The sequence below is a fragment of the Sturnira hondurensis genome, unplaced genomic scaffold, assembly GCF_014824575.4.
Source record: "Sturnira hondurensis isolate 20B ecotype Veracruz unplaced genomic scaffold, ASM1482457v3 Scaffold0002039, whole genome shotgun sequence".
NCBI classification, from domain to species: domain Eukaryota; kingdom Metazoa; phylum Chordata; class Mammalia; order Chiroptera; family Phyllostomidae; genus Sturnira; species Sturnira hondurensis.
Window position 1 is genome coordinate 6,162,819 of NW_028074670.1, and position 22,537 is coordinate 6,185,355.

A 22,537-nucleotide genomic window follows, 5' to 3' on the forward strand; every position below is an offset into this window, starting at 1 on the left:
AATTTTCTATATGCCATTATGTTACATCAAACTTATTATTTTGATGTTCATGTATATTTTATTAATGTTTAATATTTTATTTATTAATAAGCAAGAGACTCATGTTCTATCATGATAATAATTTTCTCCCTCTACACTAATTTATATTATAATTTATTACTATGAAGGTTTTTATCAGGAACATATAACATTTAAATTCTATTAACTTACTGATGACTTATATTTGAATGACTTGACTTGTCAAAATGGAATGACCATCTTTCGTCTTAATAATCCTTCTCATATTAAAGTCCAATCAGAGTACTATCTTACTCACCAGTTGTTCCTCCCAGTTTTTCCACATGCAAATATGGGGTTACCAGTCTACCAGCTGCCACCTCACTCTCCCAGTCCACCAGCCGCTGCTTTGCCCTTTGACCTCTCATACCCAGCTGCCCAGCTACCAGTCTGAATGAATGTTTCTTCTTTAACTCCTTTCTTGTAGGACTTTCATACAGAGCGATCTTCTGGCAGTTCTGATTATTTTTGTTTTTATGTTTGTTAATGTTCTTTTTATGGTTGCACAAGAGGTTGACTCCCCATCATTTTTTATATAATCCAAAGAACAAAATGCATCACTGGTTCCTTTCAGATGTTTCAGAAATTTCTTGATGATAGTTCAAAAACTGTACCAGTAAAGAATAAAGTATATAATAAACATTTTCTGAGAACAATGATGATAGATTATTTTTGTTCAATTGTCAATTCTGATTTGGCAGTTCTTGAAGTATACTCAGTTTAAAACATTCTTTAAGTTTTGGAATTTTTTCTTACATTATCTTTGAGCTCATCCTACTGTTATAATATGAAACAGACAACAGATATTATTTTGGAACTCTCAGATTTACCATCTTACAAATGTATTCCCTTTGCAATGCACACCCATCAGAAAACACTAAAATACTCTTATACTCTTCTAATATTTCAGCTTTAAGGACCGTGATAGCTTTGCACTGAAATTATCTGAGGAATTACCTCAATTATTTGCCAAGCATCACAAGAGTCTCTCCTCCGTAGTCTCCATCCAGTTGGCACACTGTTAATCATCAGAAAATATGGCATTGTGAAAATGCAGACAGAGTAGCATAAAGGTTCAGGACACCTCTGGAACCTGTTTTCTTAAGCAGGCCTTTAGAAATGGCAATATTACAAATTTGTAAAAATGAACTTAAAATTTAATAATTTATATGTCATTTGTTGCCTGAATTAATTTGAGCACATCTGTGTTCTTCTCTGAATGTATGTGATAATCCATCATCTGTTACCCTCACAGGCTTAAAATGAGAATGACACATAAAGATATTTAAGTGTTAGTAAAACTAACACATGAATACAACTAAAAGAGTCTGTGCTTGCTTCCCAGAGGCTAAGAAAGCATATGCCTGAGAAGTATGCTTTCAAGGCTACTGGGAATGGTCCTCCTTTACATAAATATCAAATTTATTAAGCATTCCAGTAATCATTTTCCCAGAAAATATGTTATGCTATTTCATAAAAAAAATTAGATGTAAGATTTAGTGACTGATATTTACATTTAGGTATAAATGACAGTAGAAACTCTACTGTGAGTTGCTTTGTTTGTGGGAAGGTAAAAACCAATATGTTTGGTGGGCTGAATTGCATGCAGTTTGTCTCTATATTGGGTATTTACTGACTCATTGTCATTGGCTGATGGTCTGGCCATATGGTGAGGCCGAAGGGCAATAGAAACCAGGCCTATTATTAAACATGCTCATCTGGGGCACAGCCGTATGCCCATTTAAGGAGTGCATTAAAGTAGGACATTAAAATAGGACATACTTCTGAAGTACCCCTTCCAGGACTGGAAGATGATTGGAACTGGCAAGGGGATATCCTGATGTGCTCACTTGAGGGGGCTATATGGAGAGGATGCAACTACACAGAGATAAACTGAAATTAAGTATATGCCTCTTGTAACTTCTGAGGCATAAAATGCCAGTAAGAACTGTTCTGTCAATTAACAAAAGAGACAGAGATCAGATAGCTATGGGGGAAGAAGATAACCTTGGGGGAAGGCAAAGGGCCCAAATATAGCCAGCTACTTGAACCCATGTTGGAAGCCTGGGAAGGTTAAAAATGAGTCCTAACAGGAGTAGACACAGAATACAAGGTTTTGCTTACCCATTGGTAGATGCTTCGAATACTCTGAAGGTACTGGAATGGGCTTGGGCAACTGAGCAATATTTCCTTAGGGCAAGAAACACCACACCATATCATCCTTAGAGTAATAGCTGAAGAAAATTAAAATGAGAAATTAAAAATTTGTTGTCTAAAACTGGGCATATGAGGCATGAAGTGTTGGTTTGCCCACCTTCACAAGTGTTTACACTCAATCTGGAAAAGGGGTGAAGAAGGGTCTCCAGTAGATACGTTCCTCCACTTTTCTGGTGAAGCTGGTGAGGAGGAGGTAGGGTAAGATGCTGGTGGTGTGACTATACAATTTTTCCCCCACGCAATCACTTCAAATTTCTTTTTTTTGCCCCTAATGCAGTGTTGTAAACTAAGGAGCACATAAAAATTGCTGAAGTTGCCCTGGCTGGTGTGGCTCAGTGGATTGAATGCCAGCCTGAGAAGCAAAGAGTCCTTGGTTCAATTCCCAGTCAGGCAAAGCACATGCCTGGGTTGCAGGCCAGGCCCCTAGTAGCAGGTGAGTGAGAGGCAACCACACAGTGATATTTCTCCTCTCTTTCACCCTCCCTTCCCTTCTCTCTAAAAATACAAATAAAATCTTCAAAAATTGCTAAAGTGTGTCCACAGAGCATTGCAACTATTAGTAAAAAGGATACAAGTGAAGATTTGTAGATCCATGGAAATAATTTCCAGACATTATTTGACAATAAACACAAAAATTTATATTAAACAATGAGGCTTTATATTTTGTAAAATAATAGTCATGGTAGCAAATTCAGGAGAAATAGTGGGTTATAACCAGAGATCTGTTTTGAATCAAATGGATTTAACAAAATTATAATGAATAATGGCAGTTACTCAAAAACATCAACATTTTTTAAAAAGGCAGATGTTCTAAACTGAGGATATGATCAGTTTTACTATCTTAACTAACATTTTTGTTTCAATGTACTGTATGCATAAAGAGCTACATTTCTCTCTACATGTATTTATTAAAGTTATCTAAAATTTTCAAGTGAAATGTAAGTAAATTTAGGTAAATACTTATAAGTCTAGAAAAAATCAGTGAGATGTACAAAGTTTATTCAAAATTTCTGTGATAGCTTCAGCCAAATAAGTAGTCCAAATACACTTGCATATTTTTAAAAGTTAGGGAAAACATAAGAAAATTTAATATTAATGCTTTCCTTGATACTGCTGTATAAAAATATAATTTGAGATTTTTAAGTGAGAAATAATCTGAACAAAATAAATACATGACGATGTTGAATCTTTATATAGCAATTCAGATCACCAGCTCTCCTGATAAAGAACTGGAATTCATGGCCTTAGATTTCCTCACAGACTTAGAATGTAATTAATCTGATTTGATATAACAATTGTGTTCAGTATCTGAAAAGAAAGGCATATATTTTTAATCAGTTTTATATTTGAAGGCCCATTTTCCTAATCTGCTTTTCTAAATACTATTAGAAGACCAATCATATTGACTACAAACTTAATTATAGTTATAGGTTAGCAGAGATAGAAAGGCAAATTTGTTTCCTTGACATTTATTAATTACCAGATGAGATTTAAAATTATATATTAATTACCAGATGAGATTTAAAATTATATATTTTTTAAGCTACCATAAGCAATAGAACCATCTCTAAGTCCTGTTTCACCCTTCTCAACAAATATAATCTTTTCTATTTGATCATTCTTCTAAGAAGTCTTCCAATTTATCAAATATGGAGGATTAGAACTAGAATTTAAACACTGTCAGTTGACATTATCCAATTAAAATAATAAAGACACTGTTATGTTTGATTCATTTTGTCTTCGGGGAAATAGACTTGAAAGAGGGAAAAGAAATAAAGCTTGAAAATAAATTTGGCTTTTTGAAAGCACAATTTCCCAGCCAAATTCAGAGAATCTTGCTTGACATCAAGGTCAAATCAAATGCTAACCTTGATGTCATTTCAATTGATTTGAGCCTAAAAGTTCTGCTGAGTTCCTCCTGATAGAGACCTTCAGATTAATGATATTTAGCCCAATATACTGCATGAAATTCAATGTGGGAGTTATCATGTATTCATTTAAGAAATATATTAAAGTAGGAAAGATTGCACTGTACAGTATAAAATGAAATGACCTAAGAATTTTTCAATAATATTATTGCCAATCTGACACTAATTTATAAAATATAAAATCAACTTTGTCTCTCTGAGAAACAGAATCATAACACACACACACACACACAGACACACACACACTGAAATAGGTGGGGGGAATGGAGGGGTGGAGATAAAATACTTGAAAGAAATCAGTATTTATCAAATAGTTTTTAGAAGTATATGACCCTTTTACAGACAAATAACATCCAAGATCAGAAATTAAAAACTCAAATGACAGCATTCTTTAATCCATGTTAGTTAGTCAGTAGTCCTCAGCAGAGACCAAAGTGACAAATAAGTTTTGAGGTGCTGTGATAATCCCAAAGATATTAGAAATAGAAAATCCCTCTCTGGTGATGAGGGACAAGCTCTCAAAGTAGGCTGTTGCTTAGATCTCAGGGACACGATTAACTGATATTAAAAATTCTTACCTCAAACCAAGTTAAATAGCAATGGTCTAGCATAGCTGGTATGTTGAGAATTTTTGATGGGAGTTACAGACACTAAAAAGATACTAGTCAGAATGACAGGGCCATGGTAATGTGTGTGTGTGTGTGTGTGTGTGTGTGTGTGTTTTAACTTGGTTGAAGATACAAATCACCTGGAAATGTTTAATAAAGCACAGCATACTTGGTCCTTCTCTGGAAGGTTCTCATTCAGTAACATGCAAAGGTGTTGGAACTGGTATTACTTGTTTCAGGTGATGCTTATCATCAGAGTTTGGAAAACTGAGGAGTAAAGTATTGCACACTATGGAAACAGTCTCACACACTCCAATCGTTTTACGGCTATTTAAAGAGTTCACTTGAAATGGACTGCTTTTGCATCCTAACATTATTTATTTAACAGTTATTTGCATTTTAGGCCAATTTAAAGAGATGTTTTATTTAAAAATAATTTCAGGGATAGAGGAAGCCCCCAATAAATGTCAAAAACTTATTTCCTAAAGCTTAAACCAGATACATTAATTATTTTAACTTAACACCAAGGTACTGCATATTAAATTATGACCCAATGGTAAGATTTCATCAAACATAAAACTCATCTCAATTTCCGTCAAAGAAATGTTATGATAAGAAACTTTTATCTTAGAACAAACAAAATACACACCTAGAAAAGCCCAATAAATTAAATAAATTAGTAAAATAACATAAGTAACAAACATTAGGAAGCAGAATTCTTACTGAGGCCCAATCATTCCTAAAAGAACTACTGCAATAGATTTGCCAGCAGAAAGAGCCATAAACCAAGATGAACCACAGGGTGGGGTGGGGAACTACATAGTTAGAATCAATTAAGTGTATTCAAAATATTTTTGAAATATATATGTATTTCAAAAAAACTATAGATATATCTATAGATATGTATAGATAGATAAATAGATATGTCACAAATTAGTAGTGTTTTAGAAATAGTTGACTTAATACTCCAGAAAGTAATTACAAGGATGAAGGGCTGAGAGTATTGTACAATTGATAACTAAAACTTACTAAGAATTTTATACTATGTTAGAAAGGCTTATAACCCTGGCTGGTGTGACTCTGTGGATTGAGTGCTGGCCTGTGAACCAAAGGGTTGCTGGTTCAATTCCTAGTCAGGGCACATCCATGGGTTACGGTTCAGGTCCCTAGTAAGAGCATAATAGTGAGAGGCAAACACACATTGTTGTTTCTCTCTCTCTCTCTTTCTCCCTCTCTCTAGAAATAAATAAATAAAATATTTTTAAAAGGCTTATATATGTTTTAAAATCGATTCAAAGGGATGGAGGTGGCTTTGGCTGGGGTGGTGGGGGAATGGCAGGGAGTAAACACAGACAACTGTAATTGAACAACAATAAACTAATTTTTTAAAGAGTACATAAAATAATTATATAAAACACTTTAGAGCTTTCAAACCAGTAAAAGGTAAAAGAGAAATGTTGACCCTGACAAAATTTCCTTCTTTCTTATGGTTGAACAATATTATGACACATTGTACACTTTAGTGTTGTATGTCGATTATACCTCTATACAGCTGAAAAAAATTGTTGAAAATATTTTGTTAAGTTTACTACATATATGAAATTTAAAAAGTACTTAGTTAACATAAAAACATAATAAGATCACAGTTATAACTTAAAATGTATTAACAACAATGCATTAAAATTAAATTTACTAAGCCCACAGCAGAATTTAAAATTCAACTTAATTAAATACAGTTTTGTGGTCTTAAAAGGTGCATGCCAAAAATAAAAGTGACAGAAAGTTTGAAAAATAAATTTAAACACTAGAGTAAAAAACAGTAAGAAAGCAACATATAACTTAAGGCAGAAAAGACACATTATGAAAATGAAAAAGTAAACCATTATACACATATAAAAAGATTATAAATTGTATGCATCTAATAGTGTGCTTTTCTATATATAGATTGTATATGTATACATAATTGACAAGATAATAAATATATTATCTAATATCAGTTAAATATTTTTACATATTTTCACAAATTTATAGATAAATTAGAATAAAATTAAATATTGTGTATAAAATTTTGAATATGACATTAATAATTTAATATAGGTTATACATAGTAAAAACACATGCACATTTTCAAATATTGGTGAAATACTATGTTGCAACACAAACTACCATATTTCAAACAATAAATATACTCTATATTCTCAATCATAACCAATATAATTAGAAAAATAGTAAATTTTAAAACTTTTCAAGGCAAAAAATAAATGAAGGAAATACTTGGAAACTCAAACTATAACTAAATAACTCATAGGTATCAGTAAACCTCTTTAACTTTTAAAATGTTTATAATTTACTCTGGCTAGTGTGGCTCAGTGGATTGAGCGCCGGCCTGTGAACCAAAGGGTCACTGGTTTGGTTCCCAGTCAGGGCACATGCCCAGGTTGCAGGTCAAATTCCAGGTGGAGGGCACGTGACAGGCAACCGCACACTGATGTTTCTCTTCCTCTTTCTTTCTACCTTCCCCTCTTTCTAAAAATAAGTAAATAAAATATTTTTTAAAATAAAATTAAAATATTAAATATTTAACAAACTTAAAAGAATTACTGTAGAATGATCCTAAAATGGCACTTACATGAAAGTATCATCCTAAATGTTTTATTAAAAAACAATACGAGGTCTGTCCAGAAAGTATCCAGGCATTTACTACATAAAGTAGAGACATTTAATGCAGAAGATATAAGATACAAGAAATATTGTATGTAGGACAATGAGGCCTCTGTCCCCTTCAAAGTTATAACCTTGAGGAAATCTGGTTTGTTACTAGTGGCTGGATTCAAGTCATTAGCAACTGCAGCACAATGTTCCTTCTGCTCAGGTTGTAGAAGCCATGGAACAAATTTTGCCACAGCACGTTTCGTGCCAAGATCCTGCATCAAAATCTCTGGCACAGTAGTTTGGGGAATCCCCAGATCAGCTTCTAGTTCTTGCACTGTCGGTCACCAATCTTTGTTGACTGTGGCCTGTACACATTCAACATTCTCAGATGTTCTGCGTGTCCTAGGCCTCCCAGAATGTGGATCACTTTCAACAGATTCTCCACCATCTTTGAAGTGCTTCTGTTACACTTTATTTACACTGTACTCATTGCATCACCTCCAAAAGCCCTCTGAATCATTCAAATAATTTCTGCAGAGGAATGTTCAAGTTTAATGCAAAATTTGATGCAGATTCATGGCTCTACTTGCTTAGTTATTTTTAATGCAATGGCCGCACAGTACACATGCTCACTCAAAGGCATCTACCTTCCCCACTGACCAGTCCAGTGAAGTTGTCATTGTTCACACATGTGCATTCTAGTCCACTATCTTTGGCTGCCAGGTTACATCAATGTCATGGAAACCATTTTCATATTAACACACATATACATATATATACATTGCATACTCACACATACATATATTTTTATATACATATATATAATAAATAATGCTATCTCTAGAACATTATGTTTAATCTATTAGGTTTTCCTACCAATGAATATACCATATTTCTCCATTAATTTATGCTTCTTCAATATCTTTTTACAACATTCTACAAATAATATTGAAGACCAAAACCATCTTTTTAGAAGACTTAGCCTCAATTATTTTACTGGTATTTAGTGTTATAAATTGACTGTTTTTAATTTTTTGTTTGTTTTAGATGTTTGTAAATGTAGACATGTATATATTAATTTTTGTTCATAAAATGCTAAAACGCTTGGGGCATTTATTCTTACCTAGTGTGTTACTTCTATTTTTTAACATCTTCAAGCATAAATTAATTTCTGGCATTTTAGAACTGATATTTGTTTAGGGATGTTTATAATTTACCATCTCCTTTGTTCACATTTCCTCTTTCTACCCCGAAGTTTCTTCATAAGAGTGTTTGTCTTGTAATTGCATGTCTTCTGAGGTTTTCTTGCTAAGGTTGTGTTATTTGTGAAAAGCTAATTTATTATAGATACTTCTAAATCTTAAAAAATATTTGCCTGTGTGTTTGAAAGGAAATTTAGCTAAATATACAATTCTAGTTTGATTTTTTGTTTGTCTCAGCAATTTGAAGCTATCGATCTATAATCTTCCTGCTTCCTTTTTTGTTGTTGTTGAGAGGACTTTTATTCTGTTAATTGTCCTTACCCTTACCCGATAAGTAGTCTGTACTTTACTAGTCATTGTTAAGATATTCTCTTTACCTCTGGAGATCTCTATCCCTTTGTACCTGTACATTCTCTGTGATTATTAAGAGTGAAGGCTTGCATCTTCCTTATTATCTACTCTAATTTTTTTCTCTTTTGGTGCTTTTTTCCATGTTTTTGTTCCACTTGATGCTTTGGGTCAATTTCTTTAGATTTATTTTCCATTATGCTAGTGTTTTCCTCTACTATGTAGTCTTTCTAAAATGTCTATTTATCTGGTCTTTTCAGTGATAATGAATTCCATTTCCAAAAGTTCCATTTCAAATCTCTCTTATCATTTTCATTTTTTCTTATTACCTGTTCACATTACTCAATTTGTTTATTAAAATGTTTTAAACATACCATTTTATACTTCTGTATCCTCAAAACCATCCCCAAGTTTAGTAATGGTTTCAAAATATGCATGGGACTTAGCATGCAGTCATACATATAATCTATGAATTATTATAGTGAAAAGATACAAACTAAAATAAGCAAAAAAGAAAAGGTTCATGAGGTGAACCCTGGGGAAACCAGGAGCAAGTTTCCAAGAGTCCTTTCACAGTTTAGTCACAAAAGGACATGCTTAATCTCTCTAGCAACAAGAGACAATACAAGTGAAATGTATAATATTTTTTTAGATGTAATATTTTTGAACATTTACAAATGTTCAAAACTTTGTAAAATTACATAATGAAATTCCATGAAGAAATTAAGGTTAAAAAGCTACACTTAGATTTACAACATGTTTGAACTTTGAAATAATAACAAAAGAAATGTTATATTTTCACTGGTATGTTTTTTCATAATACTCTTCTTTGAATGCCTTTGAATGTAATTTTTTTTGCCTTTAATAAATTTTTTATTGTTCAATATTACATTAGTGGTAAGTCATTTGCTTTTGTTGTTTCTTAGCTAATAATAAATGTATATATGATTATACATTTTATTTTGAGTGTTAGTTTGGAAACATAGCAAATTTTGATGAGCAGTATACAAGATATACCTTTTCCTGCACTTTGTCTTCTTCTGAAAGTAACAGAGAGAATGAATGAGAGATTTAGGAAAAGAAGAAGGGAGAAAAGAAACAAGGAAAGAAAGAAGAAAGAAAATTTTCACACCACCTTTTAAAGAATCTGCTCATACATTCCATATTCTCTGGATAATAGAGAAAGCTGATGAAGAATTATGGACTATCTTAAATTCCTTATCACATGTCTTATTTAAACTCTATATTAATCCTTCAGAATATTTGCTTCTACATAACACTGTATTTTTGCTGTTTTGTGTTTAAGTAGTATCTGTCCCATATGATGTGGCAACTCATGAATTCTCAAAAACAAACATATATTAAGTGTTCAATAAATATTTTTGATAGACTGATTGAATAAAAAAATGAATAAATAAGTGAATAGTTTAGGTTTCCAAGTTTTATTCCATTAAAGAAAGGTGGAAGGGAGATTTTGTTCCAGACAGGCCAATAAATTATTAGTTTTTCCTATTTGTACAACTTTTGTATAGTCTCCTGATTTAAACCTGTGGGCTCGTAAAACATGTTCTCTCAGACCAAAATCTTTTAGACTCACTACACATAATTGTGGAAGCTATTTATTAAAATTAAAAAATTAAATGATGTGCCAATATAAAAAAATTGATCTTGAACACAAAAGTTAATGTAAAGAAAACAAACAAAAACAATCAAAAGCCAGGAATTTATGTCTATGCATTAATTATACATGTATACCCTGCAGTGAAGGATAAGATAGAGATTCTGAAAACCCACATATGTATAACATGAGTACCAGCTAACAGGACATGCCAATTTTTTATGTAGGGATTCAAGAACATGTGATGTTCGAAGGGATTCATGATGGTGCAAAGGAGGGCCCAATCATAAGGAAAGGAAAAGGTGTTGGTTTGATGGCTGGGATCTTGTATAGAACACTGATGTTATCATTAGTGCCACTTTTTAGAGGCTAGTGTAGTATTTAAAGTACATAAAAGTAAACATACTTTTTAAAAAACTGTTTAACCTGCCTGGTGTAGCTCAGTGGATTGAGCACGGGCCTGCGAACCAGACGATTGCGGTTCGATTCCTAGTCAGGGCACATGCTTGAGTTGCAGGCCAGTTTCCGGCAGGGGTCAGTTCCCTGCAGGGGATGCACCAGAAGCAACCATACATTGATGTTTCCTTCCTCTCTCCTTCCCTTCCCCTCTAAAGATAAATAAATAAAATTTAAAAAAAAACTGTTTAAGACTTGGTAAAACATATACCGTGAACAGAGTTTCAGTCACTGTTGTGACATTAACAACATGAAGTCAAGGTATAGGTCATGGATACAAGTACATAAAACAGCATGAATTTTCCCTTTTCCTAGTGTTTAATAAGGTTTCAAGGACAAAGCTAGTATTTTATACATTTAAATATACACTGTGAAGATTCTCAGAGCCTTGCTATCGAATGACTCCTACCAAGGTGTCTGTCACTCTATGCCTCTTATCATTTGCAACAAGTTCTTTCAGTTATCTGTGTCTATAAATAAATTGAATGATCTCTTATTAGGCCATCACAACTTATGTCATATTTTACACATAAAGTTTAGAAGATTTTTTAAAAATATTTATTTATTTATCTTTAGAGGGGAAGGGAAGGAGAGAGGAAGAGAAACATCAATGTATGGTTGCTTCTTGTGCATCCCCTGCTGGGAACTGGCCTGCAACACAGGCATGTGCCCTGACTGGGAATCGAACCTCGATCGTCTGGTTTGCAGGCCCACACTCAATCCACTGAGCTACACCAGCCAGGGCAAGTTTAGAAGATTTTTGCAGACTTATTTTTAATTATCCATACAACCCAGCCAAGGAATTTCTAGTGTGCTCATTCTGTGACTTCTTTTTGTTAACTAAAGCCGCCTATGACAATAAGTGCCTCATTAAATTATTAATATTTGCTTTGAGTCCAGTGGAGGGCTAAATTTATTGTTTGTCACTGTGAAAAGGCAGCTTTCAAGTATTATCTGACCTTCATAACAAAGAATTGTGCTTATGTGCATCATCATTATCACCATCACCCTGTTTTCTGGGGGAGGACAGTGAAACATACACTAATATAAGTTGAGTAGCCCAGAGTCTTATAACTGCTGATTTGCAAAGACAGTACTTAAACACAAAGCTTGTGTCCAGACCCACTACCTAATGTGGACTCGCTGCAGACGTTCATCTAAACTTTCACTACTGCAGTTACTATTTTAAGAAATAAAGAGTAAATAATGACCAGAGATTTCTAATTAACCTCAATTTCACGTGGCTATGAAAGCTATTTATAAGCTTAGTTAGAAATGGACACAGTGAAAGACAATGCCTAGGACAGAAATAAAAACTTGCAGTTAGGTTTTGTTAATGGTGTGCGGTAGGGCGCATCCAGAAGATAATTAGTTTCCGTGATCTTTTATGTTCGTAAGTCTGATATTCCCTGAATCTGAGTTCATACATTTAGAAGCCTTAAAGTCTATTTAAAAACAAAACAAAACTATTTCCTCACGTTGAAACACTCACTCATTTTTTCTTTTAATTAAAATAATTTTGCTTACACTGACAGAAGACTAAAAGGCAATAATTGAGCTTGTACAGTGAATAAGAGCCAAGCCCCCACTGGAGTGACAATGACCGGTCTAGTCTGCTACAGTCATTTCCGGGTGAAAGCAGTTTAGGTGTTTTGTTTCCTTTTGTTGTTCTGGTGGCTTGGTTTACATGTTTACATTTTGAATAGTCATTGACATAGAGATATTTTTTCTATTAACTTACTTGCTATCTTGGTTGGGATGATTTCAGAATTAAGATGATCATAATTAAGTAATTCATCAATAATTAAACTCTTGACATTTATAGAAGTCTTACTTAATTTCTTTTTTGTCCTGAGACGTTAAAGGTTTATTGGCCAGTTCAAAGAGAATTCTTCCACTCCAAACAAACAATATCAATTTTACTATAGCTCCTTTTAAAACATAATTTTTTGTTGTCTTATGCTGGATTTAAATTTTTACCTGGTTTATACAATGTAATCTATTTTAGCAGTTAAAAGATATTACATTAAAGAATTTGCTACCTCTGTGCCAAATATTTTCTCACTCCTTTTCATTTGCTGAATCACTTTACTGAATGAATTATACTCAGTTCCTAGTAAAATCCCTGTGCATTTCAGTAATTTACTAATTTTCTGAATTATTAAAATGCCATTTTCTTATTGTACACACTCACAAACACACATACTGTATTATAGTAGTGTAACAGGGTGCAGAGCGAGGGATCCCCAAAGTTCTCACAGCCCATGGTTGGGGCACGAGAGAAGGAAATAATAGAGCATTTAAGATACTTTGCTTTAAAAAAGGCAAGAGAATAGCTCTACTACTGCCCCAGCAAAAAGTGCACATGACTTTCAGAATGTATCCTGATTGGTGACGTAGGCAGGGGAGGCAGAGGTCCCTGAATTGCTGAGTCACTTTCGCTCTTACTAAAGATAGCAGATGAATGAAGGTAAAGTATGGGGCAACTGGCAAATGTAGCACATTGTGGAAGGAGCCAGAGATGAGGTTAGGTAGGAAGCTCTGGGTAAGGATTAAGACAAGGGTGGGAAGAGAGAGAGCTGAGTTGGTCTGCCATGAGAGAGAGAAATATGAAGCCATGCAGTTTGAAATAGAGGAGATATGGCTATGTGGACTGGAGTATAGAAAGCAGCCATGCTGGTCTGCCGTGAGTAAGGAGATGCAGAAGGAAAGAGGAGAGTCAATGGGAAACCTGCCTGGGGAACAGGCAAAGATGATGGAACTGGGAATTGCAAGAACCTGTCAAAACAAGCATGAATCAGTGGGAGATGCCTTGAATATCAACTGTGACCAGGGATGTTGAGACTGCAGACTTCCGCTTTTCTAAGGGACATATAGAAAAACCACTTTCTTGAGACTTGTACCTTCCTGGACTTCACCATCATCTATTGCAATATGGCACATTTTTCCTGGATTATTACATGGAGACTGATGACGATGCACCCCAGAACATGAAGGAGAGAGATGCTGAGAGAGGATGGAGACTCTGAAACCCACCAGTGTACTTTCCAGAGGAGATGGAGACCTGCTTGTGTAGCCAGCTTAAGAACAAATAAGAATATGGGGAACTACTGCACTTGGTTTTGGCTTATAGCATGGTGGCGAGCAAGGGAAGTGCTGGGTCTCATAAGAGAACAGAGCTCAGAGCAGGAGTGTTCCCAGCACCCCCAAGGTTGGAGTCCTGTAATTAAAAAATTATTTCCCTCAACATTAATTGTTCAGTCATATATCGAGATGTCATGTACACAAGCCCTGGTTTGCTCGGTTACAGTTTCTCTACAGATTGATCAGTGTGCTTTCAAATTTTAAGTATGTATTATAGGAATATGATGATCATCATTACTAATTCTTCAAGAGATGAAGAAAAACATTTTTAAGTGAAAAAATCCAGAATGTAGAATTATTTGCATTATTCACCTCTATTAAAACACATAAGGTTATGTACATGCCATGCAAAATTACAAAGAAGATAAATTTAGCTGTTAAATCTCTATATGAATATTTGCCAAATCTAATGTGATGAGAAGTTATTGTCAGTTTTTATTTTCTTGTTTCATACATAATCACTCAGATTCCTATTTTTATAATAATTATTTCATTTGACATATTTACTTTAAAGAAGATTTTCCTTTGACTTCAAGGTGAAATCAGCAGAGGGTTAGAGCAGATTATATATATGTGTGTGTTATTCATATATATATATATATATATATATATATATATATATATATATATGAAGCTGAGTTAAAAGAGACAAACTAGCAAGTAACAAACTCGTACCCCATTATGGAATGCAGACACAAGCAACAGGAGAGGTTTGCCAAAAGGTTCCTTCATTAAAAGGAGAGGAAATAAAATCAGTAGAGTTTAATACCATGGTCAAAACTACATTGTGAATTACTCAAAAGGCATGTGGTCTTGAATGATAGTCTTAATTATAAATTTTATGATCATAGACAAGTTATTTTACTTCTTTGGGCCTTAATTTTTCATCAACAATATACAACATATAATTACACTACTTTATACACAGATACTCATACACATATACATATATATTTTTATATATTTAATTATGTGATAAGGATTAATTTCAGGAAAAGAAATTCTGCCTCACATTTTTAAGGTAATTTTATTGGTTATTTAATTTTGCTAGTACTAACAGTACTAGAGTATCCCATTTAATGCTAGAATCAACATCAAATTTATTTTAGAAACACAAGACTTTGCAATACTTTTCATTGATCCTTAGAATCATGCTTTTAGTCTCTATGTCATTTAATTCTGCTCTGATTTTGGTTATTTCCTTCTTCTTCCTTGCTCTGGGCTATCTTTGTTGTTGTTCCTCGAGTCCTTGTAATTGTAGGGTTAGGTTGTTTGCTTGAAATGTTTCTACCTTTTTTAGATAGGCCTGTATTGCTATGAACTTCCCTCTCAGGAGTGCCTTCACTGTGTCCCATAAGTTTTGGGTTGTTGTGAGTTCATTTTCATTTGTTTTCAGAAACTTTTTGATTTTCTTCCCTAATTTCATTCTTGACCCATTTGTTATTTAATAGCATGCCATTCAATCTCCATAATTTTGGGTGTTTGGGGTTTTTTCCTTTGGAGTTGGTTTCCATCCAGTTTCATTCCCTTGTGGTCAGAGAAAATGCTTGGTATGACTTCAATTTTTTTAAATTTGTTGAGGCTCATTTTGTGTCATATCATATGGTCTATCTTTGAAAATGTTCAATATGCATTTGAAAAGAATGTGTATTTAGCTTCTTTGGAATGAAGACCTCTATATATATCAGTTAAGTCCATTTCATCTAGGGCATTGTTCAATTCCACAATATCTTTGTTGATATTTTGTTTGGAAGATCTGTCCATGTTTGACAGTGGGGTGTTAAAATCCCCTACTATAATTGTGTTGCTGTCAATATCTTTCTTGAAGTCCTCTAAGAGTTTCTTTATGTATTTGGGTGCTCCTATGTTGGGTGCATATATATTTACAATGTTAATGTCTTCTTGGTGGATTCTTCCCTTGAGTATTATGATTTGACCTTCTGGGTCTCTCTTTATGAACCTTATTTTGAAGTCTATTTTGTCTGATATGAGAATTGCTACCCCGGCTTTTTTTTTTCTTGTCCATTTGCTGGAAAATTGTTTCCAGCCCTTTACTTTTAGTTTGTGTAGGTATTTTGTCCTCAGGTGGGTCTCTTGTAGGCAGCATATGTGTGGGTCATGATTTCTTATTCATTCTGCTATTCTATGTCTTTTGATTGGAGCATTTAATCCATTTACATTTAATGTTATTATTGATAGGTACTTATTCATTGCCATTTTTGTACCGGTGTTCCTTTCTGTCTCTCTCTTTTCCTTCCTTTCCTTAAAGCAGCCCTTTTAGTAATTCTTGTAGAGCTGGTTTGGTGGAGGCGTAGTCTTTTAGACTTCTTTTGTCTTGGAAGCTCTTTATTTGGCCTTCTATCTTGATTGAGAGCCTTGCTGGGTCAAGTAGCCTTGGTTGCAGGCCTCTGGTTCCCATTACTTGGAATATTTCTTGCCATTCTCTTCTTGCTTGGAGTATTTCTGTTGAGAATTTGGTAGCTAACCTTATTGGAACTCCCTTGTATGTTATTTCCTGTTTCTCCCTTGCTGCCTTTAAGATTCTCTCTTTGTCTTGGAATTTTGCCATGATAATGTGTCTTGAAGTGGGCCTCTTTGGGTTCTTCTTGATTGGGACTCTGGGTGTTTCCTGGATTTGTGTGACTTTTTCTCTCATCAAATTAGGGAAGTTTTCCCTCATTACTTTTTCAAATAGGTTTTCTATTCCTTGCTCTTCTCCTTCTGGTATTCCTATTATTCGGATATTATTATGTTTCATGTTGTCTTTCATTTCTCTTAATCCCTCTTCATTCTTTCTGAGACTCTTTTCCTTTTCTTGCTCTTTCTGGGAGTTTTTTTCTGCTTTGTCCTCCAGCTCGCTGATCTGATTTTCTGCTTCATCAGATTCTGCTTTTGATTCCTTCCACTGTGTTCCTCAGTTCAGAAATTGTATTCTTCATTTCCTCTTGGCTTTTGCTGATAGTTTCTATTCTTTTTCATGTTGATATAGTTTGTGGTGAGTTCACTGTAGCTCCCCTGTAGTTCCTGGTAGCTCATTGTGAGCTCTTTGAATTTCCTGATAACCAGTGCTTTGAATTCAATATCTGATAATTGACTTGCCTCTATTTCATCTAACATTCTTTCTGAGGCTTCCTCCTTTTTTTTCATTTGGGGATTGTTTCTTTGTCTTCCCACTGTTTGTGAGACTCTTCTTATTAGCCTCAACTTCTTAAATTGATCTGTTCTGACTCCCTGGGTTTATGGTGTGAACTTCTGTGGTAGAATACCTATGAAGGTATTCAGTGGTGCAGTCTCCTTCGGGTATCCTGGTGTTCTCTGTTTCCACCTACTCATCTGTTTTGTGTGTGTGATCAGTTAGAGGGGAAGGACAAAATGGCTTATGACAGTGGGAGAGTATTTTATGATATTTACAGTCATAGCAGGTAGAGAAGAGATAGAAGATCTTTAGGCTACATATAGCATTAACAGTAATCTTCAACCCAACTTGCCACTTTTAAGAAAGGATGGACGAAAGATAAATCTCTTGTTGGGGAGGGAAGTCTCAGATTCTGAGGTAAGGTGAGAGTAAAGGATAGTAAATAGGTGTAGTATGTGAGCAAATAGAGTTAATCACTACAGTAATAGAATTCAGAAAACTATAAAATGGGCTAAGATCCAGAAGATGAATTGTGAAGTATTTACAGTTGTAGAGAACAACTATTATTTGCAATAATATTAGAGCAACATTCATGTGGCAGACTCTATGTGATCAGGTTAACATGAATAGGGGGTATAGAACTTTGGGTAGTGTGCTAAACGAAAACAAGTGATGTGAAGTATAGAAAATTAGCAATACACTGAAGGAGAGAAAAGGAGAAACCTGTGAAATGATACGATATAACCAGCCAAGGCAAAGAAGCCTATACAGAAAGAGGAGGAATACGAAGATACTACTAAAATATAAAAGAAGTGAGAATAATGAAAATAATCATAAAAATACAATATGCAGCAACTTGTGGCTTCTCTGCTATAGCAAAGTGAAATTTGTCTCTCTGTCTCTACCATTGGGATGCCCCCTCTCTGGGTCCAACTCTGGTCTTTTAACAGTTCCAAGTTGTTGGTGTCACTTGGGGTAAAAGAAAAAAAACAAAAAAACACCACCACCACCAACAAAAAAAGGCAGGAGGAGGGAGGAAAAAGTGATAAGTCTGGAAAGAAAGGAAGAAGGCATAATCCAGGAAAGAAGAAAGGAGAGAAAAAAGTATTGAAAAATAAAACAATAATAAAACCTAAAAGATACAAGATTACTTAAAAAAAACAACATATCTTTTGTTTGTTTCAAACTGGCCAAACCGGTTTTACTGGCTGTACTGCCGAGGAATGATGACTGTGGTCTTTCTCAGATCACTCTCCCAAGACCTAACCTGGCCCCTCTCCCCCATGTCCCACAAAGGGGGTCTAGGTTCTTTTCTGAGCAGTTTCCCCAGGGGTCCTTGCTGTGGGCTGGGGTGCAGGTTCACCCACGCCAGCCAGGCTATCCAGGTCGGGCAGGATCTGGCACAGTCCTTCCCCGTTCTGTGGGGGAACTCAAGGACTTCCACCGATCCTCTGGATCGCTGCCAGGCTGAGTGGGGAGTAGGCCAAGCGGCTGTCGCAGAAGAATCCTTCAGTTTACTTTTCAAAAACTTTCTCAAGAAAGCCTGCCTCTCAACACATCCTAATCCCCTAGCCAGACCAATGACTAACGGAGTCAGAGCCCAACAATGCGCCTCTCAATTCTTCTGGGATGGCGACCACAGAGTCCGAGGTTGAACACAACCCTTTGTCCTTATTACCCTCTCTGCAAACTCAAGCAGAAAGGTTTCTGCCCAGTGTTGCCCAGCCTTGCTTAGATGGGGCGGGAGGGAGCTGATGACCCGGCTCTTTCCCAAGGAGCTTAGGCAGGCCCAAGGCTCCCAAAGAGTCTGCCATAGACCCGCGATGTGCTCCCAGAGTCACTGGCAGACGCACCAGGCGCTGGGCGCTGGTTGCCGGCCAAGGCTGCTGGTGCTCTTGTCTTTGTTTGTGTCCCTGAGACCCTACTGACCTGCAGCTGTCTCCTTACTATCTGTTTTTTCTGTGTCCGTTACAATTTCTGGTCTCTTATTTTTATATATGCTGGGGAACTGTTCACTGTTTGCGCTGTTCCTCCGTAGATCCGCCAGGATTCTCTCCCATGTGTATGGGGAAGTGGAATCTGCTCCTTCCTACTCCATCACCATCTTCCCTCCACCTAAATTTCTTTTGAGACTTCCATGTATTCTTTAGTCATATGTCATATTTTATTTAATCTTCACATATGTTTAGTTAATCAGTCATCTTTCTTTTTATTAATTTCTAGTGCAATACCACTTTGGTCTGAGTACATTTTTTATATAATTCATACTCTTCTAATTTATTTAAGTGTTTTATGGCCCAGACTGTTGTGTGTTTCGGTGAATATTCTATATAAACAAGGATAACGTGTATTCTGATATTATTGGATTAAACATTCTATAACTGTCAAAGAGATCAAGTTGATTGATGAAACTATAAAAGGAAAGTATATATTTACTGATTTTCTGTTTGTTTCATCTATCAATAATAGAAAGAGAACTGTTTAAAAAGTCCAACTACCAAAATAAATTTATTGATTTCTCCTTGAAATTCTATGAGATTTTGTCTCACATATTTTGGTGCTATCTTTTAAGTTAACATTGTTAAGTATTCTTGTAGATTTGACTCTTTATCATTATGTAATGCCCCTCTTTATCACTGAATATTATTCTTGCTTTAAAATCTTCTTTGTTTGAAATTAATCTACTACTTCAGCTTTCTTTTGATTAGCACTATCATATATAAATTTCTACATATTTTATTTTTATCATACCTATATCTTTATTTTGTTTCATTTCTAATAAAAAACATTTATTTGACTCTTTAAAAAAATAGAAAGAAGCTTTTACATTTTGCAACAGCATGGGTAGACCTAGAGAATATTTCACTAAGTGAAATAAGCTTGTCAGTGAAAGATAAATATCACAGGATTTCACTTATATGTGAAATCTAATGAGCACAATAAACTAACAAACAAAACATTAACAGAAGCAGAGACACATGAAACACACTTAGAGCTGCTGGAGGGGAGGGGTGGGATGTGATGAAAGACGGTGAAAGGATTAAAGAAAGAACATTCATGCACAACCGATATGGAGATTGACTTAGGGATGGGAGAGGATGGGGTTGAGTGAATATGATGACCACGCATGCTCACTCATTGGTGTCTACTGCCCTCGCTGACTAGTACAATGAAGTTGTCAGTGTTCACATATGAGCAGTCCAGTCCACTCCCCTTGACTGCCAAGTTACATCGACGCTGTGCAAACCATTCTCGTTATATTAACAATAGCTGGACTTTTCCCAGACAGACCTTAAATGTATTCTTATGTACATTGCAACATTGTCCACAGTAGCCAAGGTAAAACAACCAAAATGTCCATTGATAGATTATTAGAAAAAGATATGTTACATATATACAATGATATAGTATTCCGGCATAAGAAAAGATTAAATACTGTCATTTGCAACAACATGAAGCACCTTGAGAGTATCACACTAAGCTAAATAAGTCATTCAGAAAAAGCTAAGAACCATATGATTTCACTGATACGTGGGATAAAAACCTGAAACTCACAGATGCAGACAACAGTATGGTGGTTACGAGAGGAAAAGGGGTCAGGAGTAGAAGGGGTCAAATATATGGTGACAGAAGATGATTTGACTGCATAGTAGACACACTGCAGTATACAAATCATATATCATTGAAATGTACACTTGAACCCTACATAATCTTATTAACCCATGTAACCCAAATAAACTTAATAAAAAGAAAAAAATCTATGTCCCTTCATTGATATCTTCTTAATCTCAGTTCCTGTAGAGCTGAGCCCACTGATCCACTTTACTGCATTTCTGCTCCAATTTTAATACAATTATTTTCTCACGTACCATTAAATGAATGAATACATCTAATACAGTCATACTTTACATGTTTTTCATACCAAAATGCAAAGACCTCTTCTCTTGAACACTGATGAGAAAAACCTTAGAAAGGGATAAAAGGAATAGAGTCAGAACCAAATAATAACATAAAACATTTCCACTTCTCAATTTTGATAAGAGAAGGCTGTCAGAAGAAACCTTTAACATGGTTCACACTTTCCAATTTGTTTTTTCAAACTAGAGTCTCTTTTCTTCCTTGTGGTCAATTTTAACTACTTCTTCCTCTAGGTTTGCCTATGCACTCAGATCTAGCAGAAATGTATTCAATCTTCTCCCCTCATAAGTAACAAATAATGACTAAGATACCGACAATCCCCCTTTGCACCCAATGATAAATGCATTAATGTATGCAGCACAGAATCAAATAGAATAATATTGATATACTCAGGTAATCTAAACTCAGGTTTATCCTAGCTACTATTTATTACTGCTCAGTAACTCAATGATGCATTACTCCTCTTCCAATCAAGAAGATTGATATAAAACCATATATATCTATATCTATATCTATATCTATATCTATATCTATATCCCCCACGAAGGCTGCAATCTGTGGCTACAAAGGCTAGGAACAATACAAACATATATTATTGAACTTTTTTAACTTCTTCCCTCTCATTTTAGTTTCTAAAATACAACCTTTCATATCTTTTAAAATGTGCTATAATGGTAGCAGGTAAGCTGTAGAAAAAGGTTCACATAGTATGATTTTCCTTGAGAGATTTTGTCTTCCAATCTTCCTTTCATATGAGTTTAGGAATCTGCTTAGATCTAGGGCCATAAACACAATCACATTTATACTTATGCAACATTCGGTTGTAAGAACACATCAACTTCCCCTCCCAACTGTCATTGATAGGAAGGAGTGCTGGGAGTGACACGGCCTATGCACAGTTTTTGTTTTCTGGTTGCTTTGAATAGCACCATCTAGAAAGGAATTTTTGCCAACACAAAACATTAAACTTTATGTGTGAAAAGGTCACCCACAGAATTATTACTTAAAAAGAGGAGGAAGCTGGGATATTATTTAGATCAATGTTGAAAACAACTGAAAATAGTAAAGACTATTTTGACAGTAATGTGTTTTATCTGAGCTGAGACTGGATAACACACAGACAAAAACCATGTGCCAAATGCAGTAAAAACAGAAAAGTAACAGTGATTGTATCAATTGAGTAATTGTGAATTTTCCTTACGTTGAGAACCCATTGAAATGATAAGTAATATATGTTTATGTTCAAAGCCTGG